Source organism: Bidens hawaiensis, unplaced genomic scaffold (assembly GCF_021521415.1).
Source record: "Bidens hawaiensis isolate Kalapana, Puna unplaced genomic scaffold, B.hawaiensis_p1.1 tig00031396_1, whole genome shotgun sequence".
Taxonomy (NCBI): Eukaryota; Viridiplantae; Streptophyta; class Magnoliopsida; order Asterales; family Asteraceae; genus Bidens; species Bidens hawaiensis.
In genome coordinates, this window is record NW_027495278.1 from 103636 (window position 1) to 130539 (window position 26904).

Here is a 26904-nt window from a genome sequence, read left to right on the forward strand (position 1 = left end):
TTTTTAAATTTGTTTATAGTTGTAGAGATCGGTAGCGACTCAACTTCATTTGGCATTTTTGCCTTTTTGTTTTTGTTCTTTGAATTTCATATTTTCGTTTATATTTGATATTGAGACTCGTGGCTCGTAGCAGGTTAAGTTTTAATATTTGGTTATCTTTTCATGTTTCTTATTTCATTTTGAATTTATTTAGATGATTTATTTGTTTTTATATTTGACAATAGTAGATAAAAAATAAAAGAAGAAGAAAAGAATTATAACAATTAGTGAAAATACTAAAAAAAAAAAAGAAAGAAAGAAAAGAAAAGCTGACTGATAAGAAATTATATATAGAAAAAGAAGATACTGGATTAATGGATAAAAATATACATAAGCATTATGCTATAAAAAATAAATAATCGATTAACTAAATAAAAAAAATTAAAAGATTCCAATAAAAGAATTTAAAAATAAAGATGAATAGAAAATAAAGAAAAACACTAGTTTGGTAAATAGTTTTCATGAAACACCAAAATGGTAAATACTTTTTCCACCAACACTAGTTTGGTAAAAAATTCCTTAAAATTTGACAGAACTGAGGAAACATTATTTTTGGTCCTGTAGGCACAATAAAATTGGTAAATCCAATCATGTTGATTTTATATGTTGATTGTATGAAGTTTGATGAATTCCATCTCATTAATGTATTCTACCTGGATATAAACAAATAGAGCTCAAATTAATGTCTTACAATAGACTTTTAATCTACAAGACATGTTGTGCATAAGATACATTAGAAATGTACAATAGAGACTAGACAGAAAGGTAACACAAACGATGCACATTTTGCCTTTCTTAATTTAAAAATAAGACGTCTCCCATGGTTTTTAGGGTTTGTGTCTCGATCAATAGAACGTGGAAAAGAATTAAGAATGTGACATTTACCATATTATATGATATTAGTCACTTACAATAACAAAACTAATTATGCTCTCATGTCCTAATTCTTTTTACCATATTTTGGCCGCCATCTAGTTTTACCTTTCATGATCTCACCACCGTCTGCTCCAATCTCAAGTTGAAGCCGATGTTCGCAATCAATATGGTCTCCACTATCGGTCCCTACTACAAAAGTGCGGGATTGTAACACACTATCCTTCCTACACTCTCGACAATACTCTAAAGTCATGCTGGCGAGCTCATAGTTTTCCTTAAGCGGCTCTGGAATACTCTACAATAACAAGTGTCTTAATTGATGCTAGTAACTATATAACAATAAACGATAGCTGTTACACATACTTCATACTTAAACCAGAATGCAAGATCGATAGATTACCTCTAGGACCCATCCGATATATTTCACATTGTTAACATGTTGGTTAATATCCAAATCGCTCCATCTTGGCTAAACATTTGTGTATTCAAAAAATCAAGAAATTGATGTAAAAGAAATCTATGATAGTGTTTCTTTCATATGTATGGAAAAACATTTTTTGGACCAACCGTTAAACCCTTACGAACGTGGTCAACAATGTTCTCATCTTGTTGTGACCATTTTATAGCATCTTGTTCGACTAAAGGTGGTGTATCCAGAAAGTATTGTTCTAATTCAGCTCGAACTTCATATGGGAATTTGGATAACCTTCTTGTCTCTTTGTTCATCATCACCCAAATACTGCAACATTGCACACAAACGTATTAATTGTTGCAATGAAAGATTATATATTTTCTTACATTAGGAGGCTTTTACCTTGAAGCTCTTATTAATATCTCGCCTGTTCTGCAATCGGAAAACATCCAATTACAACACATGCCGGTTTTCCCGGATGCAGCTTTCGATGTTCAATTTGAACAACATCACCCCTGCATTAGATTTGAGAATTTGGCAAGATATATCAAGTTTACAACCTTCTACTAATTAACTGTGTGTGTATATATAATATAAGTTTGAGAATTAAAGATGGGAGTCAACTATACATACACGTCTGACATCTAATCTCACACCTTTCAAACGGTTGTCTAGATCATTCTGACAATTTGACGAATAATTTTCAAAGTTTGATTTTTTTTTTGTAAACGGTCGTCTGAATGTTTTATAGACGGACATTTAATGGTGTGAAATCAGATGAGGGTGGTGTCGCTATAGCATGACCTTTAAAGATGAACGTATGAAAACTTTACAAGTATCGGTTATCAATTATGGACTAGCAAGATAGAGGAAAAGATTATTATACCAGGCTGGAAATCGGTCCACTACCACTTGCATCTTAGCCATCACCCAGATTAGGTTCTTCTTGCACATCTCTGGTGTTAAACCAAAGCCATCTTGCAAGATCCCAATTGTCTTTAAATGATTAAGGGATGTTTCCTATGAATTTGGTTAAAAATTGTCATTAAGAGCATGCATATGCGCATGCAAACATGTATATCACTAACAATCTACTATATACATATATAAATATACCTGCAAATAATTCATAATTGTTTCTATAGAAGTTGTTTGATCTGGACCAACTTCATATGATCTAACATAAACTTTTTGTCGAAAAACTAAGCCATCGTTAACCATTCTCCCTAATTCAAGATCCAAAACCATCTTTTGAGTCGTATTCTTCTGGTTGATCATTGTCATCATCGGCTTTAGGGACATAATTCTAATTGTAGGAAGAAGGATGCTCCGATCTCTAGCGCTAACTCTGGTAGCATTTACCTTTGTTGGATATTTAACTTGCAAGCCCCAAAAAGAAGAAGATGCTGCCTTTATAATAATATCATGCACATCCATGGTCCCTGGTGAAAAGTTATAGATTTTGAAAGCTGAACTACAATAGATGTTGCCTTTTATTATTAATTTAACTATTAATAGAAACCGTATTTTGTAAAATTCTTTATTCTACTCTCAGGCACATATAACACATATGCTTGTGAACTTATAACTAATTATATACCCACATTACAAGATAGCTAGGTGGAATTTTATATATGACATATTGGCATAAGTGAAACTAAACAATATGCCTGTTCTTGTCTATGTGAAGCTAAATGTTAGCTGGATTTTTATTGTCTATGCAAACTAAAAAATGGCAATGCCTATGCGAAACTAAGCGTGAGCGTTAGAATTATAATGCAAATCAAGAATTATTGATATTGATCACTAATGTGTTAACCAGAAACCCTTATCAATTAACTAGCAACAAATAACATGACTTTCATCCATGCATCAATTATCCCTCAATGAAGGTAGAACCCTCAGTGAATTAAGTTACATTAAGAAACCGGGCGTACGGATGACAAAATAGAACTTATATATTAACATTTGATCTTATATTATAAGATGCAATCTGTATATAGTGTTTTTAAAGTACAAGAAATCTTTTAAGGCAACAGGAATTTTAACTTAAAGATTATGAGTGTGCCATGTGTTTTGGTTAACATGAAAGGGAAGGAATATTAAAATTTATCGTATTGAGAAAGAATTATAAATATAATTTTTGAATGATACTAAAAGTATTATATTATTATAATAAAATAATAGTAGTAATTTTTTGACGAAATTAATGTATACTTGTTTTATTCTCATTTAGAGCTTCAGATACGCATTGCAATCCCCGAGGTTTGTATTCACAAACTCCTATGTGGCGGACTTGTTCCCATTATAGAGTTGGTTTAGATGGAAAGTTTGCATTGACAAACCGTGCAACAGACTTCTTGGTGGGACCCCTCTCTCACATCAAATACACACATATACACACATTATATATATAAAATATTTTAATTAGGTTTGTGATGTTTGGTGCTATAGAAGAAAGAAAGTGTTTTTAAGAAAAGTTTGAAACATGATGTTGCGTATCTGTTTCTGGACATTCAATTGGATGCTTGGATCTATTTTAGTGAATTTCAAGGGACCAAATATACTCATTTCATAAAGTTGAGACTTCCTAATTCCTATATATGTGCATAAAGGTAATATTTTGTCTCATCTTTATAATTTGTTGACATGACGATAAAAATAATAAGTGGTAGTTACAAAGTTGACGTCTATGTATAACTGTTTTGTTCGATACTAGTCATTGTATTTCAATTCTATGTTGTTTTAGTCACTATGTATGATATGTTTTTTATATATATTAAAAAAACGCAATATTATAATTATTAGTATCATCCTTATTAGATTCTAATATTCATATATTGTCATAGTAATGTGTTATTATGTGAAGATATTGATTAGAATTAGCGTTGACCTTATTTGTAACCTAGTCTGATATCCAGTAATAATCCTATACACGTCAAACACATGTTATACGATACGTATACGCAATGGTGTTTTTTGAATTAAATGAGCCAAGCCCATGTTATGTTAAGGGGCCGTGCCCAAAGATCCTAGCCCATATCAAGTAATCCAATCACGTGTAGATTATGGTACTGTTTGTTTTTTGAGAGGTAAAATGTCCGCAGTCTGCGGATCATATCTGCAGGCATCTGCAGCAAAAGAGGTGGACCAAATCTCTGCAGTCTGCAACAAGAAGACTGTTTGTTTTTTAACGTCTGCATACTGCTATAATAAATGGAAAATTAAATAAACCAATTTTTTTAAACTTTATTCAACAACAAACTAGTAATAATCGTACAATTTTAACAATAATCAAACAGCAAACATTCATAAACCTTCTATAAATTTTAATCAACAACAAACTAGTAATAATTATACAATTTTAACAAAAAATCAAACAATACATTCATAAATCTAAACCTTCTACAAACTTTATTCAACAACAAACCAGTAATAATAGAACAATTACAATAATGATGAATAGACTGTCAAATCTTGAAGAAATAAGCATGCCAAGGTAGATGATGGTGAAGGTGGCAGCTAGGGCAGGAGGTGGCGGAGCAGTGTGCGACGGCGATGATGTAGGGAGAAAGGAAGGCAGCGACGGTCGGCTGGGGGTAGGTGGAGGAGCAGTGGCGGTCGGCTGGGTTATGTGGAGGAGCAGCGGCGGCGATGGCTATTGCGGCGCCGAAGGTGGAGGTCGCGGTGGTGCGGTGGTGAAGGGGAGGAGATGAAGGGGAGGAGAAGGTAGAATGAAAGGGGGCTATAATTTGGAATAAGGTAGAAGATGTAGAAGATCTGAAAAGAGGAATGTCTATGTCTTCTATGATAAGAGGGCGCGAAGACGTTTTTTAATGAAATGTCTTCAGAAAAACAAACAGTCTGCAAGCCTAAAGGTCTGCGCGACGCAGACATAAAATGCCAGAAAGATTTTCAGACAAAAAACAAACACCCCCTATATTTATCTTTGTGCATCTTCATATATTTATGCATGTATATCATGACGCATATGCACATACCTGTAGTTGTACGATAAAGAAAAGCAGTTTAATCATATTCAACGAAAAAACATATTGATGATTTATGATTGAAAATTTTATTGATTATTCGTGATGGGAGTTTTTATTTTTTTACTTTTTTTTTTGTTTTAACTTTTAAGATCAGTTTAAGAATATGTAGTTGATATTATTATCAAGGCGCACTATATTGACATGAATCTGGACTTTGTCAAACTATTAAAGATTTGTATCGTATTAGTATAGTATCATATTATTATACAACACATATTTTATAAGTTATTACGTACGGGTCAAAGCATAACGAATGTGACCATATACTTAATTACAGAAACTTCACATCAAAGAACTAGCGGCTGTTCCATCACATCCTAATCTTTTACCATGTTTTGACCACCAAGTAGTCCAACCTTTCATGATCTTACCACCTCCAACCTCAAGTCGAAGAACATGCTCACAATCAACATGATCATAATCGACTAATTTGCCATTGTCGGTTCCCGTTACACAAGTGTAGGATTGCAACACATTGTCCTTCCTACACTCTCGGAAGTACTCTAAAGTCATGCCGACAAGCTCATAGTTCTCCAAAATTGAATATGGAACACTCTGCAAACCAAATGTCTCAAAGTATGAATATGACACGTACATAGAATGAAAGATAAGTGAGTTACCTCGAGGATCCACCCAAAATATTTCGCGTTGTTAACATGTTGGTTGATATCTAAATAGCTCCATCTTGGCTATAGGTGTATATATGTGGTATATTAATCAATTGATTAATAAGGCCATGCAAGAATTAAGAAATTAACCTAGGAAATAACTCAATAAGACCCACCTTTATACCATTGCGAGTATAATCCGTGATACTTTCATCTCGTGTTAACAATTTGCTAGTGCCCTCTTTAATCGTCGGTGGTGTAGTATTCGTATAGTATCCATCAAATTCATTTCGAACTTCATCTGGGAATTTTGATAACCTTCTTGTCTCTTCATTCATCATTAACCAAATGCTATGAGATTACACAAGAAAGTTACCACAATTGATGTTAAGTAAAGTAATTCTATGAACATATTTTCTACTTTGTGTAGCAAGATGTTAATACCAAGAAGCTCTTAGTAATTTCTCGCCGGTTTTGGCATCGCAAAACATCCAATTGGAGCACATTCCAATCTTCCCATACGAACCATTCCAATTATCAATTTGAATAACATCATCCCTAAAATAAATCATTTAGGCATGAGAAAGTACATGAACGTCAAACTAGTATACATACATAAATACAAATACGTATGCGCGTATATAGGAGCTGGTAAAAGTTTGACTGATGGGTTAGAGACAAAAAAATTCATCGATGCAATTACATATACAACAAAGTGTAGTGTAATTACAACATAGTGTACGATGTAATTATACAATACATTACTTGTAAACATAATTACACTGTTTGATTCTCGCAGTTAGTACGCTAATTTAATTTGTATGTTAACTTTCCTATGTTATTAATTAGTCATTATTATTTAGCAGAGTTTAGTTGCCTACAATCAGTTACAGATTTGTAAGATTTCTGGTTTTCTACGTATAATTGAGGGTTTCCTCTCCATTGATATATTATTCTTTCTAGTGCCCTGCTTACGGACCGCACATATAAGGTATATATATGTGAACCCTTGGATGGGTAAAAGTGAAATTGCACTAATTTTGACGTTATTTTACTAATCTCGTGAAAATAACATTAAAAGTGGTGGAAGATTAATCAGGCATCATGTGGTGGCGTTGATAGTCGAAAGACAAGGGTACATACACCAATCGGCCGGCGTCCCGATGGTTGAGTGTTATGTGCCTTAGTCCAAGGCTTGATGCAAAACTACTATCGAGTTGGGGGTCTCACCGGAAGCAGCATCTCTATTCCTACGGGATAGAGGTAATGCTGTCTATATCTTACCCTTCTCAGACCCTACCATAGCTTTGCTATTGGTGGCATATACTGAGTACGATGATGATATATTATTCTCTCTCTCTCTCTCTCTCATACAATACTAAAACTTGTTACAAGTAAAAAGATTTCCTACACAAGCTTTTGACCTTTATGAAAGTTTTTATTATTTAAGACATCTATGTGCGTTATTGCTTCAACATCAACTACATATGGATATGAAGAGTGATACCAAATTGGATAACGATCCACTTCCATTTGCAGCTTTGCCATCACCCAAATTAGGTTCTTCTTGCTCCTCTTGTGTTGAACCTAAGCCACCACCCCAAACTCCAGCTGCCTTCACATGATTAATGCATGTTTCCTGACCATGCGCATCATGCCAATTATATACATGAAATTACAATAGCCAATTAAGGGGGGTGTTTGGGATTGCTTACTTTCATCAACTTATAACATTAACTTTTTGAAAAGTTATAAGTTGTTTGGTATTTCTTTTTTTGTGAGAGGAAAAGTTCCATAAGTCACAAGAGGTATAAATAAGGAATCCCAAACACCTCCTAAATCACAAATTTACCATACACGCACACACCTGCATTAGATTAATAAGGGTTTCCGTAGTAATCGTTTGGCCTGCCCCAACTTCATATGATCTGACATGAAAGTTTTGTCGGAATACCAAACCGTCTTTAAGCATTCTGCCCAAACCGAGATCCCCAACCATGTACGGGTAATTATTGTTTTGGTCGAGCATCATCTTCGGTTTCAAGAAAATAGTTCTAATAGCACCATTTTTGGTGGCATGTACCTTTGTAATATCTTTAACAACCAAACCCCAAGAAGAAGCATCTTTGTTCTAAATAATTCCATGTTCATCAACGGGTCCTCGTGGAAGATTGCTGTGAGACATGCAATGATATGAGAAAGAATTCGAAAATAAAAATGCATTGGCAGTCATAACAACCATTGCTAATAATGCATGCTCTTAAAATTGAATCCCAGTGTACAGTAAGCTAAGTTTTATTAACTATTTATAATGACACCATATTTATTGATTTTCTTTGTAACAGTTTTTATGGTGCATTATTTTCATGGTGAAATGCACAATCGCACATATCTAACTTATAGATCCACCTTAGGTGAAGTAGGCTGCATCAAAAGTTGGGTATAAACATCCATCTATTACTCTAGCAGGATTTCTAGGAGCATTCATAATGGGTGTGGTGACGGAGTCAGGAATTTTTTCTTATGAGTTCGGGAATTTTTTGGTGCTTGATTTTTTTTCCAATATCAAAGTTTTCGGGCCCGAATGGGTCGGGTCGGGTCGATCATTGGGTCTGATAAATAAAATACAATATCACTATCATAACAAAAATAATTACACAAATCCCTCTTCACATACAAGCATCATTCATATAATTGTCATCCAAATAATTACGCAAATTCCTGTTCACATGCTTCATTGAAAAAAGAACATTTCGCAAACGATAGACCAACGGATATTTGTTGTTGGCGATCGTTGAAACCTTGAGGCGAACCGGCAAAGGTGATGAGGCAATGGTCGTTTGGTTGACAGAATGAAGCTGATTGGTTGCTGAGGCGATGACCGATGTTTTTGTTTGTTTATTTATTTATTATTTAGGTATTATGTTTAAAAATGTTAATTGGGTTGGGCTTATTGACCCATTCTACGAGTAATTTTGGGCTTTTTAATAATCTATATATGGATTATTATTGGCCCACATATGATGTTTGTTAATAAAATTTATAGTTTTTTAAAAACTTTTTGTATTTTATAAAAAGAATATTCATTACTAAAAGAATATAACTAAATTTTTCACAAACAACGGGTTCGAATATATCTTTTTAGAAAGATACTGGGTTCACTCACTGGAAAAGAATGAGTTCGCTCGTTAGTGCGACACCATAGGTTATATATAAAACCGAAATATACCGGGTTCGGCCGAACCCCGTGAGAATAATGTGGCTCCGCCACTGCTCGTAAGGTTGTATAAATATGTTATGCACTCAAACAAATTAAATCAAATCATTCGTATCAATGTAGTCAGTGACGGAGCCAAAAATTTTTCCTGTAGGTTTGCCATTTTTCGGTGCTCGGTTTTTTTATGGCGTCAAAGTTTTTGGGCCCCAATGGGTCGGGCCTAAGTCATATTTAATAAAAAGGATACTACATATCATAATGTTTCCTGTGCATACTCATGCTTTGTAAACGATTCATAACATCTTCAATCGCGAATCAAAAAAAGATCTCATATTCAATATAACAAATGCACACATCATATATATATATATATATATATATATATATATATAGCTGTCGTGCATCTAATCACGCAAAATCAAAAAAATATTCTTCGTGAGGTCTGGATCGATTGAAGACTCATCAAAGAAAGAGTCAGTCGACCGACCGTTATCTGATTGAACTGCGGCAGGTAAGGCGATGATTGAAGCCTTTGAGGTGAACTGGAAAAGGCGACGAGGCGATGGTCGTTTGGTCGATAGAAACATGATTATCGGTCGCTAAGACGATGGATGCTGTTTTTGTTTTTTGATTTAATTTTCATTTAGGTATTATGTTTTAAAATGTTAATTTGGTTGGTTTACTGGATAATTTTATGAATAATTTGGACATGTTTTCTATAATTTATGTATGGGTTATTATTGGTCCGCTTATAATGTTTGCTAACAATTTTTAAAGTTTTTATAGTTTATAAAAAAAATATTCATTACTAAAAGATTTTAACTAAAATTTTCATAATTAATGAATTCGAATACTTTTTTTAGGATGACACTGGGTTCGCTCTATGTCTCGATACTATAGGTTATATATAAACCGAAAAAAGATCAGGTTTGGCCGAACCCGATGACCATAAGGTGGCTCCCCACTGGGTGCTCATTTCTTTCCATATACCTAATGCACAAGAAAAATGTTACATTTTGTTCAATTTTTTTACTTCTACGAATGGAGTCCTCATCCTTTACCCTATTTTACCCTATGGGAATTTAAAATAATCCCCCATATTTGAGAATTCATTATTCATCCCCCCATTATATATTTTATTGCGGTTGTAACTTAGGAGTAAGTGAAAAAATATACTACTTATTTGATTATGAGCATATATGACTACGAGGAATCAGATAAATGGATAAAGATGATGATTCTATTATGAATGCTCTAATTGCACATATATGGCCTTCATATTCATTATCATTATTTTTTTTTCTATTCTCTCTATGTTATTCAATACATCCTTTTCTATTTAATATGATATATTTTTAAAGAATATACCTATAACTATATCTATTAATACACAACACATTTATTTGCCAATGAGCTAGTGATGAAGTGGTAAGGAAGAGAATTGGTGTTTTATATGACCCAGGTTGAATTCATGCTCCCAGTATCTAGTTTGAGAGGCACCAGGATGGTGATGAGAGACTAGGCAAGTAGTTAGGTGGCTTTCACTAGTTGGATCCTTATCATTGTGTTTTGTGTTTAATTTAGTCATTGATTGTGTCTTTTTTCTTGATATTGTGTTATATTATTCAACATTATATTATATTTTGCGATCTAGTGCGCCTTTTTATTTATTTATTGTTGTGTTTGTTAATTTTCGACATTGTGTCTTTTCGTCGTTTTTTTGTACCTGGAATGACGGGGGAATACTTTGGTTTCTTTTAGTTTTTTATTTATATATTGAGTTTTATTATTATTTTTTTTATTTTTTTAGAAGTTTTTTGTGTATCCTCAAATCCTTCTCACAGTTTTTATTTTTGTCTCCATTTGCATTTTAACTTTACCCATAATCAATATTATTAGAAACCCAATATGATGATACCAATCTTGCACTAGAAAATATAAGCAAATTGCAACTTTTATCTAATACCATAAAAAAAGAAATAAATCAATCAATTGTCTAGATATTTCATTGAGATCATATGATATTAATAATAATCATTAAAATTCAACTTATTATCTACCCAAACGAAATAAAAAATAAATTAAACAAATTAACATATTTATTAAAGAAGTTAAATACTATTTTTTACTGAATTAGGTTTAAACATCCACTAAATATGTGATGATATGCTTTAATGGATATTGCAAGAAAAAGTTTTCGATCTAACGTGGATGTTAGATCACATCTTGATAGGCTATTAGCCTTCATATGGCATTGATACCCAGATATGGTGTGGTCTCCAGAAAATGCAATATATATGCCTCAATTGTTATGTTAATAGCATTGAACAATCCATGGTAACAAACATAGAGTTATTCTTTATTATGATTTTTATCCTATGGTGACAGCAGATGTTTGTAAGTCAATTGATAGCATTCATGATTAATAAATGTAGAACATTCATCTACGACATATAAAACACTACTTCATAGTTCATATGGCTATGCATTAAAACTTAACGGCCGAAGGATAACACTAGTCTTGAATTAAAGTTTTAGCAATTTAATACTTATCTATTATTATTATTGTTTTTTTCTTTTGAAAGGCGGTATGTTATTAAACTGAAAAGAACCAACCAAACGCTAGGACTAACAAACAAAACCAAGACCAAGTAAGGCCATTACAAGAAATCAAAGTTACACCTAACCAGTTTATCAAAATATTCAAGTTTTGCTTCAGATCCAAAGAATTAAAGCCACACACCTTGATCACCACCGCCTTTTTGCCTTCGAGATAGTGTGTTCTGGGAATATTTTTTTCTTCAATTCTAAATGTAATTCTATAAAATATAGTTAGATTATAATATATTAGGACCCAAGGCAGGCCTTTCGGTAGGAAGTTTCAAAATTGTTTTTATTCTTTTAATTTTTAATTCTTCATCCTCCAAAATCTGCTTGCACAATTTTTAGGATTTTATTTTGACGTTATCAAAAGATTCTTTCATGCCTAATAAAACTAAGATCAGTACATATCAAATATCATTATATCATATTATATAATATAGCATGATATTCATGTACATGCACATACGGTGAATATAGTCTAGATTACATATATGACTTGAAATTTCGAATTACTCTACAACTACCTTATTACCTAGACACAATATTTTCATACCCGACCCGGAAGCCTTACCGGGTCAAAGGCCGGACTGATCCGAGAGGGTGGACTGGTGTTTAACCCGGATGACGTCATATGTAATATAAATATAATTTATATAATATGTTTTCCATCTTAATATCAAAACATGATCCATTCTACATAACACCTTATGTTATGGATAAGCCCATTCAAGGCCCAGCAATGATAAGCTAAAAATCAGCCCAAACTAATTACCTTATGAATCTAGGGCTTGGTTTCTTTACAAAAAGAGGCAAACGATTAAAGAGGATACAACGGATCAAACTTTAAATACCTCTTCTCCAGCAAATCTGAATTCCTACCCCTTTCATTTATGGTATTTGATTTCATTTGAGTGTAATCGTTTTACTCAAGCAATAGAATCATCAATTTGACTACATAACACCTTTTATTAGAAGCTCATGTATCAGTCTCGAAGATAAGCAGATGGAGACGAAGGCTATGAAGATGACTTGAAGGTTAAAGACTGCCAGAAGATTAAGCAGAAGAAAGACAGTCGAAGATTTCTAGAAAAAAAATATAAAAAATAGTGCTTTTACCGGCTGAACCGGCGGGTCATCGGGTCCTCTCGGGCCGTCAACCGGCAAACCCGGCCGGGGTTTTAGAAAACGGGCTAAATACCATGAACCGGACCGTCATTTGTAGCGGGTCCCGATTAGACCGGTCGAACCGGCCGGTCTGGTCCAGGTTTCAAAACACTGCCTAGACATTACACACGATAAAATTAAACATATACAATTCGAAATACAACCAACAAAGTACATATATGAACCTACACTGCAAATAAATGATCCTATCTATGACAAAATTTACACATACACAATTCGAAATATCACCACAATACATAGATGTAACATCCAACTTTTGTTAAATAATAAATAACATAAAGTTTTGTTATTAACCGTGTGTCGTTAAGTTAGTCGGGTGTTAAAGTGTTTGGATAAGAATTGGAATTGTGAGTGGGTTGTGGGGCCCATAGCCCCTATATATACAATCCAACCCATCCTTCCTTTCACCACTTTTCTTTCCTTTCATCACACCCACCCACTCAAGAACACACACTTTCTCTCTCAAGACCCGAATCAAAATCCGGGTTAAAGTAAGAAAGATCTTGGTGTTCAAGTGTCTTCAAGTAACAAGAATCACGTCCAGATCCTCGAGTCGTCTCGGATCCGAACCGAACCCGAAGCAAAAGGTAGGTTTCAGTTTAAATGGTTAAGTTTTTAGTCAGTTTCGACATGCAAACTGATAGGATGATAGATTAGGCTGTGAAATGTAAGAAAAACATAAACTTGGTGAGTTATAACCTCACGGGTATGTTATAGGACAAAAAGGTGATGTTCGGACCTCATAAAACACGGGTATACAAAGTTGGTACAACCCAAAACCCATAAAAAGGGTAAAATCAGGTCCTAATAAAGAGTCACAGAGTAAAATAGCTTTAGAATGGCAAAAAAAGAAGAGATGTAAAAAAATGGATTTTTTCCATGAGAAGAGAAATTCTTCCATGAGAAGAGAAATTCTTCCATGCGAAATTCCATGACCCCGTTAGCTGAGGGTTTCATTAGCATAGATATAAGAGATACTAGTAACAGATAATTGACACGCGTAATGTATTGTACAGTTAGCCGTGCACAACTAAGGAAGGGCATTACCATCAACGGCGAGAGAAACCGACTCCAGGTGAGTTTCTAGCCCCTTATCTGTTATGTGTTCGGGGCTATGTGCATACCCAATGTGATAGTTGTTAATACACCTACCTTAAGTGGAGAGTGTATGATACGCGTATGATATATGTATGATTAAGTATTGAATGTTATGATAGAATGTTTATACGAATGAATATGTATGTATGTATGTATGTATGTATGTATGTATGTATGTATGTATGTATGTATATATATATATTTATATACATGATTAGAAGATATGTATAGTATGCACGTATGAAAATGAATGCATGAAAGAGTGAAGAGACATGTATGGTTAGTTGAGACAGAGGGACTAGACCCTAATAATATCTGAGACAGAAGGGACCAGGCCCTAATAATATCTGAGACAGAAGGGACCAGACCTTAAAAATATCTGTGATGGTAGAGATGGTGTAGCCTATGTTATACCATAGGGGATTAAGAAAGAAAGTATGAGAGCACGAATGAATGTATGTATGTATGTAAAGCAAGAATGAAAGAAGTAATAGTAAGTAAAGTCCGAAATACGTATCTCCGGACACGTATGAGTAAGAACATGAATGTATTGTACGTTAATTGATTAACTAGAACTCACTCAGCGTAGCTAACTTTTAGTATGCACGCAGGTGAATAGGATGCGACGGGTTGCTTGAGGGAAGACACGTGGCAACAAAGTGAAGACTGGCATCGAAGAAAAGAAGATTCACGTGTCGTTTACGTTACCTTTTAAGACTTAATGTATTTTGTTTAAAAACAAGCACTTATGTTATGTAAGAATGTTTAATATTATGTATTCCGCGAAAATTTTTTTATTAACTCTGATTTTAGAACTGTGTTTATGAGTAAATCCAACGCCAAAGTAGGGCTTCCGGGAATGGGGCCTTACTATAGATAAACCTACACATGATAAAATTTACACATACATAGTATATATATGAGCCTACACAAAATATAATTTACACATAGACAATTCGAAATACCACCTATACAATACATATATAAGTCTACACACCCAACACACCCTAAACAGTAAAGGTTTTATCTTACATACCCTACTTAGTAAACAAAATTATCATACACATCCAACATATAAAGTATGTTATTCTACATACCATACATAGTAAGCACATTTATTTGACACGCACGCAATATTAGTTACTTGTTGGTGAAAATGAAATGAACTAAAAATCCCTTAACATTGAACTAATCGTTACAAAGTATAATATATGAACCTACACAATACACAATTCGAAATACCATCTTACACCGTAAAAAATAATCCCTACATATAAGACAATACACTACTATATAAACATTTATTCCGCCCCACACATACAAATTTGAATTCAAGTTAACTACACTTTCACAAAACTCCCCGCACGTAACGGTATGTTTATAGTTTTGCTACGTAGGTACCATATGAACAAAATTCATAATATACAACGTAATGTTGATAAAATTATGAGCTTTATAAATAAATCCCAAAACCAATAAACAGTTTACACAATCATAAATTCCAAAAAAAAAACTGTTTTTGCAAAATTTTAATGAGAAAAATTAAATAGTATTAATCATCTTATAAGCATTGTTACGCATAAGAAAAATAACTGCTGAATACATTAATGCCTGGTTTAATGAGGCCTACATCACAAAAAACATGTCTATCCCTTTAATTAAAAATATAACATAAATATGCGTTTTAATTACGTAATGCCATTTCTGTTGTAGATCACTGATTAAATACAATCAACGGTTCGGATTCATTTATCGCACTTCTCACTAGCTATAATATCACTTCTCGCATAAACCATCCCATATATATATATATATGTATGTATGTATGTATGTATATAGGGTAAGAATCATAAGAGAACCCTTTGCAAATTGAGAACTTTGAGAACCATTTTGATCAACTAAAAAAAACCTCTAAAAAAATATTTAAAAAATTATAAAATAAAAAAGAACGCAAATTTTAAAAAAGTAAAAAAAAAAATTCTTATATTTCATTCCGGTTTCATAAAAAAACAAGAAAAAAAATAATTCGTATTATACCTATACACATGTGTATAATTTTATTTAATCTTTAGTTACGTAATGTGCATACATATACATTATCATTTACCTTAAATTATACATATATGTATAAAAAAACAAGTGTGTACACATATGTACATAGTATACATATATGCATAATTTAGCTATAATGAGATTTTTTTTTTGTTTTTGTTTTTTTATGAAACCGGGATGATAAATAAGAATTTTGGTTTTTTTACCTTTTTTGTGTGTTTTTTGTTTTATAATTTTTTTTTTATAATTTTTGGGTTTTTTGTTGTCCAAAATGGTCTCACGGTTCTCAATTCCCAAAAAATTCTCACATGATCCTGATATAATATCTACCTATTCTAATATAGTAAAATAGCTGTGGACACGTGTCAGTTGATGGTTAACCTTATAACTTTTTTCCCTCCAAACTAATAATTATGTCATAGATAAATAATTATTCACTTTCCTTTTACACTCCATTTATATTATATCTATAACATGATTAAATTATTCACTTTCTTTTATACTTTATATTATTATATATACTAACATTTTTATAAAAATAAATATTCTTATAAATTATAAATATATGCTTTAAATATATCCATTTATTTTTTCAGTTAATTTACTAAACTATATATATGTTAAAATGTAAAAATATATAGCATTCACTTTCATATATAATAAATTTTATCATAGTCAGTTTCTTGATTTTTTTTTTAATGATTGTTTTAGGTTTTTTGTGGGACTTAAATTTGATTGTTACAGATCAAAAGTTGGTAAATATATTGTATGGTACAAGTTAACTACATTTGGCTCAAAATTTGCTACGGGTCAAAAATGGGTAATATGAGTGTTTTTAAAAGTTTTAGAATGCAAGTAGACTTATCATCAAATTTGTTACGGGTTCAAAGTTTTGACTTGAAAATGCCAAAAAAATGAAAGTTAGAATTTTAAACGTGATTTAGGTTTTGAATTTATTTTCAATGACATTTTTTGAAATAATAAAAAGTTTCGGGATTTGGCTAATTAACTATTTTTCCCACAACTATTAAAATTTAAGAAAAGATGGCAAACACTTTCGACATGCTACCTTCAGGCCTATCAATGCTTATAACTTTTATCAAATTGAAGCATTTGTGTCAGCATTGACTTTTCTTTAATGGTGATTAAAATATAGTGTGTGAAACATGTCATACAAAATTATGCTCAAGTGAAGCAAAGCATTCACAAAGAACAGGTTAACATGCTATTTTTATGTTTGTCATTATGGCAAAGTCAATAAGCCCCGTCAAAATTATAAAATCATTTTATGTTTGAGACCATTTTGGAGCACAAAAGAAACTCTTTTTAAGAAAAATAAAAAAAAACTATAAAAAAAACGTGAAAATAAAAAAGTGAAAATAAAAAACCAAATTTTTTTTATCTTTCATCCCGGTTTTATAAATAAATAAAAAAATATCGGTTTAGAAAAATTATATATATGTATAATATTCTTTTTAATTTTATACTTGTTATTCTTTATACACATACATACAATTAAGGTAAATGATAATTTAAATATGTATACATTATGCAAATGGTGATTAAATAAAATTACACATATGTGTATAATTAGGGTTTTTTGAAATAGGGATGAAAAGTAATTTTTTTTGGTTTTTTAACTTTTTAAAAATATTTGTTCTTCTTCGTTTTATAAATTTTTAAATATGTTTTTAAAGGGTTTTTTTGTGTTCCAAAATGATTTTTAAAGTTTTCAATTGCAAAAGGTTCTGAAATGATCCTCACCCTTTATATACATATATATATATATATAGGAGATTTCAAATGAGAACCACTTTAAGTATTAAGAACTCGAAAGAACTCAGTGTAACAATTTCTTTAAAATTTTTTTTACACATGCGTAATATATGTAGGTTACATATACGTAAAAAAATTACATAATTTTTTACGCACCGAGTTGACTTTTTACATATGTGTAACGGACGTAAAAGTTAGTGTAACCATTTACATCTTTATTCTCTCTCATACTTTGACTTTTTTGCTAGATTTAATCTCAACCACATATTCCAATCCATTTAAATAAATGTATGGCCTAGAATGGAGTTCTTAAGTTATTAAAACTCAACATGATTCCGAAAATAAAAATTTATTACACTGAGTTCTTTCGAGTTGTTAAAACTCAAAGGGGTTCTCATTTGAAATCTCCCATATATATATATATATATATATATATATATGGGGTGGGTTCTAGTAAAAACTCTTCTTAAAGAGTAAACTTAAAACTCCTAAAAACTTCCAAAAAAACTATTTTTAGATTAAAATTTTTTTTTTTGAAGTTTCTTTTTTTTTTTCCCATTATTTTTATATGTTGTTATTGGTTCAAAAAAAAAATAAAAAATTGTCAGTAACCTCGTCGGTATAGTGCGCATATGTAATAGTGTGTATTGCATATATGCAAAAGTGTTTGTATTGCATAGAATACAACACTATTACACATATTTGATACACACTATTGTATATATGCAATATAAGACTAATACACACATCGAATACACATTAGTACGTATGTGTAATACAACATTAACGCACATGTGCAGCACATCAATTTTTATTTATTTATTATTATTATTTTTCCATATAATAAAACACTACTACACATATACAATACATAAATATTGAATATATGCAATAAAACACTATTAAACTAAAAAATACATAGTAATACACATGTGTAATACAACGGTATCGCACAGTAATACGTATGTGCATTACAACGGTTTTTTTTTTTGTTTTTTTTATATTTTTCAAGTGAAATATAAGAAAATATAAGAATATTGGCTAAAACAGAATTTTAAAAATATTTTTTTATTTTTAATTAAAAATAATTTTTAGGAGTTTTTTAGTTTTTTCTCTAAATGTGAGTTTTCTCTTGATCCTCTCCATATATATATATATATATATATATGCTAAGTATAAAATGAAAACCCACGTAAGTTGTGAAAACTCTAAAAACCCATTCTCAATCACATGTTTTTAATTAATGTTTAAATCTTGTGGTCCACAATTAAAGTGAATAAAAAATGTAAATATAAATATAACTTTTTCTCTCTCCTGAAAACATATATAAAAATTAGTAAAAAAATGTTAAAAAATAGCAAAACATTTTTTTTAATGTTTCGATGTTTTGTATTAAATGTTACAACATATATTACATGTAACAAAAAAAAAAACGATGTTACATAGGGGTTTCGCGGGTTTTCACAACTCAAATGGGTTTTCATTTTAACCTTACCCTATATATATATATATATATATATATATAAAGGATAAAATACAATAATCCTTTATCGTACATTACGTACGCGACACTTCTAACCCTTGATTCCCAAAATCACAATTACACTAATCTGTTCGTTCCTCTCCCTCAATTCGTCTCCACCACCCCTCACCGACATCAGCACACCTCCGATCGTCGGTGCCATCAACACTCTTCGTCACCATCATCGCCGTCGACAATGAACTCATCGGAAAATCGCAAAACTTGTCACAGGTTTGTTTAGTTGAATTGAAATTGAAATTGAAGCCAATTGATCGGTTAATCTTTGAAATCGATTCAATTAATCATCAATTTGAAGCTTCAATCGATCAATTTTGAGTTCTGGATGATGGGTTTTTGACATTGAACGTTTAAGATTTGAACGTATTAGCTGTACGTTTAAATTTTGCTTGTACTTTTAAATGTTTGAATGTATTAGCTGAACGTATTAGCTGAGCGTATTTCGCGTACGTAATGTACGTTAACCTTCCCATATATATATATATATATATAGAAAATTATATGGACAGTTATATTTTTTCTCTCTATTTTTTTATTGAAAGATATTTTCTTTTTCTCAACTTTAATTTTAGATGGTTGTTAGTGTTTTTAAAATAACTTATGTTCTTCATCTCGACCCGACTCAAACAACCAGCCCAAAAATTTTAATATTTGGTTGTGAAAAATTTGAACCCCAAAAAATAAAGACCATATTGAATAAAAATTCTAGATCTGCCACTGCTGTGTCTCAATTGTTTAAGGTATGCCTTTAAAATTATTGTGTGGTCGTGCCAGGATACGAGAAAGAAGAGAGTGGTTAAAGGCTGAGGTGGTTGGTGGGTGACGCACTGACATTCCTCCATCCACAAAACTCAATTTTATACTATTCTCACTTAGCTCTATTTCAATTAGGATAGTATTAAATTATTAGGTAATTTATTATACTACTTCATAAAGATAATGATATTTTTTATACAATTTATAATCTTGTGTAGCAATATTTTTCAAAACAGTTTACAGTTCATTAAATAGCAAGGAAAAACTTAACTAAATACATTGCAACACAACCAGTAAAAATTCACTCATAGCAACATGATTGGTAATGTGTAAGAGTTAGTTAAATATACCAAAAAATCAATAAAAGTTCTTAGTATAATAACTTTGAAAATAATACAAATAGTAGAAATACTTGTCTATTTCATTTTCAATAATATTGCTAAACAGAACAAGGACAATAATACCACGCCTATAGTCTATAGAATCTAATTAAACTCAAGTTTTGCAATGCAAACCAGGATTATGTTTGTCTTTTAACGGTAACAAAAACCCTCAACTAAGTTGATCAATCTTGTTAGAAAACGCAAGCCCTGTTTCACTATTTGATTCACAATTGATATTTTTGAATAATTGAGTCAATTAATAGTGTGTGCCATTCTTGTCATATTTTTATAACTTAATGTTACGGACGGGCCAAAGTATGATAGCCAATGTAAAACTTGAAGATAAGTACGTTATTTTATAACTTATTTTACTATTTGAAACTTCCAGTTAAAGAACTAACAGCTAGCTTTTATTGAGTCTTGACCCATTTCCATTTTTTGACCTCCATGTAGACCAACCTTTCATGATCGCGCCACCTCCAATCTCAAGTTGAAGCATATGCTCGCAATCAACTTGGTCATAACCGTCTAGCTTGCCATTATCGGTTCCCATTACATAAGTACTGGATTGCAACACGTTTTCCTTTTTACACTCTCGGTAGTACTCTAAAGTCATGCTCGCAAGCTCATAGTTCTCCATAATTGAATATGGAACACTCTACAATGTACAATAATCAAATGTCTTTAAGCTTCTTCTTCTGATGCATACTTATACGAATGAAAGATAAGAGAGTTACCTCGGGAATCCACCCAGTATATTTCGCATGGTTTACATGTTGGTTGGTATCTAAGTCGCTCCATCTTGGCTTTAAGAGCATATTTGCACATGAAATGAACAAATAAGATCATGCAAGGATTAAGAAACCTATAGAAAGCGCATTTTAAACATACAAGACTGACCTATTGCAGTGGGCACTATATGGAGGCGTTTGGTTTCTAAGGTGGCTATGAAAGGGGTTGGCAAAGAAATGACCAAATACCTTAATGATTTCCAGTTTAGGGTTGGTGTGTCGGGTGGTGCGGAGGCCATATTACATAGCGCCAACAGGGTATTGAGTGAGCGCCACACTGATGGGTCTCTTGCAATGTTTACAGTTGATTTTTCTAATGCATTTAATATGGTGGATAGATCAGCTTTACTTCATGAGGTAAGGATCAGACGCCCTTCTATTTCTTTGTGGGTGGAATTTTTATATGGGCAGCCATCAAGACTATATCTTGGGGATGATAATATTTGGTCCACCACGGGGGTTCAACAAGGAGACCCATTGGGACCACTTCTTTTTTCCCTTGTTTTACACCCCCTTGTGCATCAGATTCGAGACAATTGCAAGCTTCTTCTTCATGCTTGGTATCTTGATGATGGGACAGTCATTGGAGATTCAATGGAGGTGGCTAAAGTGCTGGATATCATTAAGGTGACATGTCCAACTTTGGGTCTTGAACCGAATATTAAGAAAACTGAGCTATTTTGGCATTCTTGTGATGGTACGAAGTCTCGTGACTGTTTATTTCCTGCTGACATCGGGAGACCATTATTAGGGGTGAAGCTTATTGGGGGAGCTGTTAGTAAAGACACCGGGTTTATTAAGGGTTTGGCAAAGAAGAGAGCTACTAATGCTGTTGATTTGATGCGTCTTCTCCCAAAACTTGGTGACCTGCAGAGTGAGTTACTTTTGCTTCGATCATGTATGGGTATTGCTAAACTTTTCTTCGGTTTGAGAACATGCCAACCTGTACACATGATGGAGGCAGCAGTGTTTTTCGACAAGGGATTGCGTGAGGCGATCGAGGACATTGTAGTTTGTGGAGGTCCTTTCTTTGGAGACCTCCAATGGCGACTTGCTTCCTTACCCATTAAGAATGGGGGTTTGGGGTTGTATTCGGCAGTAGAGGCTTCCTCTTATGCGTTTGTGGCCTCGAGAGCCCAATCGTGGGTGCTTCAGGATCACATTTTGCGAGACAGTGGTATATGTGGGATGGATTCTGATTATTCTTGTGCTCTGGCTTGTCTTCGTGATATGATTCCTTTATTCTTTTTGCTTTTGACACTTTTGGTTTCCTTGCGCCTGAAGCTGTGGAGCTACTTACCCGTGTTCAGCGGGTCATGCATAATAATGTTATGACTCCAAGATCAACAAATATAGTTTTTAAAAGATTGGGTTTTGCGATTCAAAAAGGGGGTAGCGGCGCAGCTTGTTGCCCGCTTGCCTTCTGTTTCGATGTAATTAAAATTTAAGCTTAAAAAAAAAACCGTTAAACCTTTACGGACATACTCAACAATACTTCCATCTCGTGTTAACCATTTTCCAGTGGTAGGCGGTGTAGTATCTGTAACACCCCGGCTTTAAGCGGAATACGCCCAGGTGTAACGTACAGATCATTCAAAGCTCTTAACACTATTAAAGCGACAATAATTATATTTAATGCATTTCATATCATCAAAAGTACACATATTGTTCATAAATAAAAATAAAATATAACACTTCATCGAAAGTAAACAAGTTCTTTATTTTAAATATTCTATGGCAAACTAATGATCTTCGTCCTTAGCACACCATCGGTTCAACCTGTAACACGTTGAAAATAATATATTTTGTCAACAATTAAGTTGGTGAGTTTTCATAAGTTTTTGCGTATACATATATATAGGAAACTCGCGATTCAACAATCGTAATGCAATAAGTATTCAAGCGTAAAGTAAATGAAATCAAATAATGTCGTCCTCCCGTTCATTTTTCCGAAGCCGTTGAAGTCGCGGAAATGAGAACCACCTTACGTAAACAACCGAGGTCGTAATGTTAGACGGCGCTGGTACGTCCCGTCGGACCCTCCCACTATGTGTATGCGTTTGCGTAACTTCCCCCATAAAAACAATAAACACATTGCAAGCAAGTTCACGTATAATCATAAACAATATGCACGAATAATATTAACATGTACGATATAAGTGACTCAGTTTGTAAACAATCACATAACTAACGAAAGAAAACTTGTAACGTGCTACCCCCAAAATATCATAAAACGTTAAAATGGGGTTATGAAGAACTCACATGGAATGAGGAATACGGTAACGAGAAGACAATTAAGATTAGAGCAAACTAGTTGCTTCCGCGAGAATTTCCGACAATTTTCCTAATTATTAAAGCGTAAATATAATAAATACTTGAACGAAATAAACGAACAAGACACAAAAAGATGGGTTTACAACGGGTTTGGGATCGTTAACGTATTAGTTATATTTTATAGAATATCGATAAAAGTGTAATTAAATTCTATTAATTTTAACGAAGGGTTATATTTGTTTATTAAAGAAAAACATTTAAAATATAAATACCGTCTTATCTATGAAAACGTTTTAGGTGATAGTTTAACGAGGTTCCATTTAAAAAGATAAGAAACACATTTATTATTATTGTTATTATTATCGTTGTTATTATTATTATTATTATTATTACCTTTGTTATTGTTTAGGTAAAAATAATTATATAGATATAAAAGATTATATATGTTTATACATATATGAATTTGAAGTTTTATTTTAGAAATTTATCAAAACCGCTGTTTGCTTAACCAGTGTAAACAATATAAGGTTTTTATATAATTTAGTTTAATAATATTAATTAAAACAATAAAACAATTTAACTAAAAAAATAAACAAAACCGGACAAGGGGAAATCGAACCCACGCCCCTAACCGGTTCAGGTGTTTTTGCGTGATCTGCACTGGCCATCTGAGCCAGTGTTTAACTCGTTAATCTTTCAGAAACGACTACATATAACAAGTTGTCGAAACAAATCCCCAAATCATATAAACCCTAATCAAAATAAATCCCAAATCGAAGGTCCTTTACCCTCTGTTGATTAAAATTGACAGAGGGGTTTTAATAACCATAAAAAATCCGACCAAAAACCATGTACTAATTACTTGTTACAAGTAAGAATTGAAGGAGAACAACGAGCTAGGGTTTCGGCTTAATGATGAACTTAAATGAGTCCAAGAACGGGTTCAACGATGCAATTAAGATGGGGCTTAGTTTCGCAGTGTGATAGGGAGTGTGAGGTACAAGTTAAGTGCGTTTTGGGTGAGTATTTATAGGCTAACAAGATCAAGTTCAGTCCGCAGCTCGAGTTAACGAATTTGATTATAATTGATTCGATTAGTTGGCAATCACGCGTTATTTCCATATGGGCGACTGGCGTGGAGGTTAAGCCTTCATAAACTCCTGATTTTACTGGTCAATTGAATCAAAAAGACGGAAGGGGGGGGGGGGTGGTGACAGGAAGAGAAGAAAAGGGGGGAAAAGATTTTTGTTATTTTGCATTAAGGTCCCTTAGGTTTGGTTGTTGGTTAGAAGACGTAAAATCTTTGTTGTAGGGGTTAAATTTGTATATAATAAATACATTGAAAGCCTCGTTAGCAAATGACAAATGCGAGTGACATGTAAAGAAAAAGAGAAAAATAAATAAATAAAAATAAATTCGATGATTCGTATTAATTATGAAAATCTGATTACAAACGGATAATAAAACAAATACATTTATTGAAACGAAAATGACGAATGTCACAGTATCCCTAAATTGTTTCTCTAATTCATCTCGAACTTCATATGAGAATTTGGATAACTTTCTTGTATCTTTGTTCATTAATAACCAAACACTACAAGATTACACAAGAATATACGACCTTTAATGCTTTGAAACGATATTTTATTAACACATTTTTTATACTTGTAGCAAAACGTTGATACCATGAAGCTCTTAGTAATGTCTCGCCTGATTTCCTATCACAAAACGTCCAATTGGAGCAAAGTCCAATTTTCCATATGCACCTTTCCAAGTATCAATTTGAATAACATCATCACTGTACGTAGTGTATTATTTTGGGATGACAAAGTACATCAACTTCAAACTAGTATTCATATAAATACAAAACACCAATGGACTTGTAGCCTAATAGTACCTAATAGTTCCATTTTAGGCAATATGGTGTAGATGAGTTTTCAGTGTTATGTGGGTTCTACCGTTTACATATTTCTTGTGTGTGTGTGTGTGTGTGTGTGTGTGTGTGTTTATTAAGGGCTTTTTATAAGTTTATAGATGTCTAGTAGTAGACTTATAAGAACCCCTTAAAACGAACATAGAACTATTTGGTTGTCAAACATGTCTTCTCGAATAGAGCCCGATTGTTTTATGTAATACAATCGGAGATGAAGAGTGGTACCAAATTGGACAGCGCTCCACCACCACGTGTAGCTTTGACATCACCCAAATTAGGTTCTTCTTACACATCTCTCGTGTTATAACACCTATGCCACCACCCCTGACTCCAGTTGCCTTCACATGATTATGGGTTGTTTCCTGAGCAGGCACTACTAATTATTTGTATGTAATTCTATAATAAGTTCAACTACAAATTTAACACCTATACCTGCAATAGATTTATAAGGCTTTCCAAGGAAACTGCTTGGTCTGGCCCAACTTCAAATGATCTGATACGAAATTTTTGTCGGAATAGAGAACCATCTTTAAGCAATATTCTCCCTAAATCAATATCTTGAACCTTGTACGAATAATATTTGTTTTGGTCGAGCATCATCCTCGTTTTCAAGAAAGTAGTTCTAACTATAGAACCATATCTAGTAGCATTTACCTTTGTAATATCTTTAACAACCAAACACAAAGAAGGAAACTTCTTTTTCCTTGGTAATCCAATGTGCATCTATGGGTCCTGGTGTGACTCGAAGAGTATTGCGTGTCATGTCATGGTACGAGAAAGAATTCGAAACGTTAAAGGCGAAGGCAACCATTGCTATAATAAAACTCCAGAAATTGAATTCCACTATACATTATGCCATTTTAACTATTTAAAGAAACCTATTTTTAAAGTTCTTTATAGCAAGTTATAACAATTATTATGGTGGGATGCACTTGCACATTTCAAACTTATATATCCACTTTAGGTAAAGTAGGCCGGCTGCGCATTTAAGTCGGTTTGGCCTGCATGGTAATTTTTAAAAGAAATGAGAGCATTCAACAAATTACTTACGAGTTTTAATTCCTAAGGGAATTTGATTACAATGTGTTCTGGTTAGATTGAAATTTGTAAAACGTCAGTACAATGGAAGTGTATGTGTTAACTCTGAAAAATGTTAATACCAAAAGTTCTTTGTTGTATTATTCTGATAATCATGCATCATTACAAAGTCATATAAATAAAGAAAAAAACTATCGAGAAAAGGAAACAACCAAGAAAAAGGCTAAACATAAAGATGGTAAAAGGAGATTATTATGGTAGGTCAAAGGA

The 26904-nt window shown here is 32.7% G+C and overlaps 3 pseudogenes across 1 annotated transcript; all 3 read right to left on the reverse strand.

The window, feature by feature from the left end:
• Positions 1-972: 972 nt before the first annotated feature.
• On the reverse strand, positions 973-2764 carry LOC143582011 (palmitoyl-acyl carrier protein thioesterase, chloroplastic-like; annotated as a pseudogene). Its single transcript, XR_013143912.1, has 6 exons — positions 2444-2764; positions 2214-2347; positions 1730-1842; positions 1483-1654; positions 1316-1384; positions 973-1210 (listed from the first exon to the last, which is right to left on the reverse strand). The product of XR_013143912.1 is annotated as a palmitoyl-acyl carrier protein thioesterase, chloroplastic-like (transcript).
• A 2897-nt stretch (positions 2765-5661) lies between these two features.
• LOC143581999 (palmitoyl-acyl carrier protein thioesterase, chloroplastic-like) lies at positions 5662-8229 on the reverse strand (annotated as a pseudogene).
• Positions 8230-21001: 12772 nt separating this feature from the next.
• On the reverse strand, positions 21002-26410 carry LOC143582000 (palmitoyl-acyl carrier protein thioesterase, chloroplastic-like; annotated as a pseudogene).
• Between the last annotated feature and the right edge of the window lie 494 nt (positions 26411-26904).